Raw genomic sequence first — 4,233 nt, forward strand, 5'->3', positions numbered from 1 at the left:
TATTAATTTTTTTTTAAATTTATTTATTTATTTGTGTGTGTGTGTGTGTGTGTGTGTGTGTGTGTGTGTGTGTGTGTGAGTGTGGCCAGCTCAGCCCACCAGGGGGCGGGGGCTGGCTGGCATGTGGTGCTGGGGGATTGAACTGCGGTCCCTGTGCTTTGGCTAAGCTTGTTCTAGGTAGGTGCTTTAGACCACTGAGCCATCTCACCAGCCCTGCAGAAGTCTTTAAAGGACTTTTTCATGCTTGATTTCAGTCCAAAGATTGTAGGTACTTGAATTCAGCAAAGTAACCCAGTATAGTCTAATAGTCCATAATAGTAGTGGGTTATCAGCACAACTGACAATTGTCCAAAATTGTTGATTTGAGCCTTTTACAACTCAGCGTATTAATATACCTTTACTTTTTATACCTTGTGGTTACACTTTTTTGCTGGATGGTTAAGACCAAGTTAAGGCAAGACCTATAATAATATGTATATTTGTATATATCTCTATCTCTATCTCTGTCTCTGTCTCTATCTCTATCTATCTATCTATCTATCTATCTATCTATCTATCTATCTGATAGTTAGGATAGATATACAGCTACTTTCTCTTAGTTCAATGAGAAGAAAGGTTTGTACTAATATTGTTTAGACAAGATATCAGGTCTGCATCTTGTTCTCTGAATAACTACTCCGAAGACAACATTATGCAATGTATTAATTTTTGTAACTGTTCTACTAACCTGTTTTGAAACTGTTTCATTGCTATTTTTTCTTTTTTTCTCATTAGATTAATATAAAACTGAGATAAAAAATAAAACATTAAAAAAAAACTCCAAAAAGATTCTTACAAACCCCCCCAAACATATAATAATACAAAACTTTCTCAAAGTAAAATAAGAAACACAAAACTTTCTTTTCAACAGAATAAGATAGGGGGCCAGGGAGATGGCTCAGTAGTATAAGCGCTTCCCTGGCAAGCACAAGGGCCTGAGTAGTGTATGTGGGACCAATCAGTGTATATGTTGAAATATTTTTAAAACAATGGACCTTGTAGTTTGGGAAAGTACAGTGTTCAATCTCTGCTTCCTATTTATATCTCTTCTATGTCTCTCTCCTCCCTGTAAATACATGTTGTGCTTCTCATATAGAGAACAAATGTGATATTTGAGCTTGTGTGTCAGATTGTTTTACTTCACATTGTACTCTGAAGTCGCAATTACCTAGGAAAGCCTTGCGTTTATCTTTATCCAGTCATCTATTTTAAATTGTGCTGCTACACATGTGAGTATGTATGCAGCCTATAATGTGATAATTTTCTCTCTTGGGAAGGTACCAGGGGACATCTGGGTGAAATGGAGTTTCTGGGTCAAATGTTTTTTTGAGGAATCCCTACGCTGATTTCCAAAATAGTTGTTCTAATTTACACTCCTAGGGAGGGGGAGATGGCTCAGTGTAATAAGCGCTTCCTTGGCAAGTGCAAGGGTCTGAGTTCAACCCCTGATTCCTAAAAAAAAAAAAAAATACACTCCTACCAACACAGGAGCAGAGCTCGATTTTTTCCACATCCCACAGGATTGTTTTATTATTGATTTTTTTGATGATAGCCATTCTTTCTGGAATAAATGGTATCCCAGTGTAGTTTTAATTGGCATTTCTCTGGTGGTCTGAGGTGATGAGCATTTTTTCATGTACTTATTGGCCATTTGTACTTCTGAGAAGTATCTATTCATTTTGGTCACCAGTTTTTGATGGAGTCTTTTATTTTGGGGAAGGTGTATATATGTATTTAAGGAGAAAAAACAAAACTGGTTCAGAATTTCAGAAGAAGATTATAGGAAGTGATCAATAGTTATTATATTGCACCTTGACATCTTCACTGTAGTTGCTCAGATTACCAGAGGCAAGCAAAATCGATCAAACAATATAAGCACTAATTGTTCCTTTCGATAAACTAGTAGAAATTAGTGGTACAAATGTCTTAGCTGTCTTGTATATACACACGTATGTTTTCCCCCTACTTTTCTTCTCCTTTCCCCCATCACCTGTTCTTTCATTTTCAGCAGTTTTCCTTCCTTTTCAAAATATTTATTGTACTTTTTGGGTCTTATTTACTCTTTTAGTTTCTTACACTAGGTAGACCACACTCACAAGTGAGAGAAATCAGACTCTTTATATGTTACTTATATTACTCTTCTTTCTAAGAAATATATAGCAAAGTTTTCCCGTTCCGTAGATTGTCTTTTTACTCTGTTCGTTGTTGGTTTTGTTGTGCGGACAAGTGTTCTAATTTGATATGATCCCACTTGTTGATTCTCCGTCTCACCTCTGTGCCACTGGGGTTCTGTTCAGAAAGACTTGCCTGTGCCTGTGTTTTCAAGACTGGTACCTATTTTATGTTCCAGTAGCTGAAGGGTTTCTGTTTTAACATTTAGGTCTTTAATCATTTTGATTTTGTTTTCAGGCACTACAAGAGATCCAGGTCTGTACTCAGCCTTCTGACGAGATCGGGCGCACTTGGTGGTATGGCCGTAGGCAGGACTCAGTCTTCTGCACATGGAGATTCTTTGGTAGTTTTGGTTTGGGCTTCGACTGTTGCTTTCCAAGTATATTAAGGTTTCTCACCTGGTGCTTCAGTTGTGCTCACCCTGTTTTCTCAACGTAAGCACCGATTGCAGTGAACCTCCCACTTAGGCCTGCTTTCGTAGCGTCCTGGAAGCTCCAGTGCATTGCACAGGGCTTGCTGTTGACTTCCAGAACTTTAAAATGTCTTGCCTTGATTTCTTCGATGACTCACTGGTTGTTTAGGAATGTGTGATTAATTTTCCAGGCGCTTCTAATTTTTTCATAGCTTCTTCTGTAATGGATTGCTAATTTTCTTGCACAGTGGTCTGATAGTACACGTGTGGTCATTTTGATTTTTTATGTTTACTTAAACAGGCTTTGTGGGGTAGTATTTGATCTATTTTGGAGAAAGTACCATTTGCTACAGGACCTACTTCTGTTGTAGTAGGGTGGGATATTGTGTAGATGTCTATGTGTTCAAGGATGTGGTTCAGTTCCGATATTTCTTTCTTGAGTTTTTGTTTAGTTGATCTATTGCTTCGAAAAAGTGAGGTGTTAAGATCCCTCATTTCTTTTTTTTTTTTTGTACCAGGAATTGAACTCAGGACCTTATGCTTGCCACACAGGTGCTTGTGCTGTTGAGCTATATCCCCAGCTACTCCTTTTACTGTTGTGTTAATATTTTTTAATGGTAGCAACGTTCTTTTAAAGGTAGAAAATGGCTCAGGCTCTACAGATTGTGTTTGGGCCAAGTAAAAGAGAAATAAAAGATGTACACCCTATAGCATGAGGTTAGGTCGTCAGGCAGGAGCAAACAGAGTGGCATGCGTTAGCATTTATTTGACTTTTATCTTCAGCATTATTTTGTGAAGTTAGGTGCTCTGGTATTTGGTGCATACATATTTATTTATTAGGTAGAGGATCTGGCTGTGTAGCTTGGACTCCTAGAGACTTGCAGTGATCTTCTTGTCTCAGCCTCCCCAAAGCTGGGATTACAGGCCTGCACCACCGTGATGCATGAATATTTAGAAGTGTTACATCTTCTTGTTGCATTTTCCCCTTAACTACCATGTAGTAACCTACTGCGTCTCTTCTAATCAACTTTAGGGTGAAGTTTAACATATCTGAGCTTGAACTTGTTCCCCTTCCTCATTTTCAGGGCCCTGCTGCATCAAGCTTCTTGAATGCGATGGGTTGTTGGGTTGTGTAGCTTTGATCCAGTCTGCAGTCTTTGTCTTTCAATCAGAAATTGCGGCCACTGTCTTTGAGGGCTACGGAGCTGAGCTGAGCCTTCACTGTTACCACACTCTGCTCTGTTGTGACTACTTTTTCTTTTCTTGTCACTATTTTTTAAAGAGAGTACAAAATAGTATTAAAATTTACAAATGACGCAGTGTTTCACTAAACAACATAACATGAACTGGACAGTATTTGCATTGCATAGTGTTGTCAATTAGTTGTTCAGATGACCAGATATAATGCATACAAAACTGGAAAGAGAAAAAAAGTTGTAAGAAATATAAGAAGAGAGAAAAAGGACAAACATATTAAAAAAGAAGACAAAAATTTAAGCATTAACTGTTCCTTTCCATAGATTATCTGAAATGCACAGTACAATTATTCAAATTATCCTGCTTACACTCATAGGTATACCTCTTTTTTTTTTTTTAGATAAATTTCAAAT

General features: G+C 37.7%; 1 protein-coding gene across 1 annotated transcript in view; it reads right to left on the reverse strand.

The window, feature by feature from the left end:
- Nucleotides 1-4,233, reverse strand: part of LOC101589191 (HLA class II histocompatibility antigen, DP beta 1 chain-like) — a 25,537-nt gene that overhangs the window by 2,538 nt on the left and 18,766 nt on the right. The gene's annotated exons all lie outside the window — the stretch shown is intronic.

The sequence above is a fragment of the Octodon degus genome, unplaced genomic scaffold (genome assembly GCF_000260255.1).
Source record: "Octodon degus isolate 3935 unplaced genomic scaffold, OctDeg1.0 scaffold00005, whole genome shotgun sequence".
Classification (NCBI taxonomy): Eukaryota; Metazoa; Chordata; class Mammalia; order Rodentia; family Octodontidae; genus Octodon; species Octodon degus.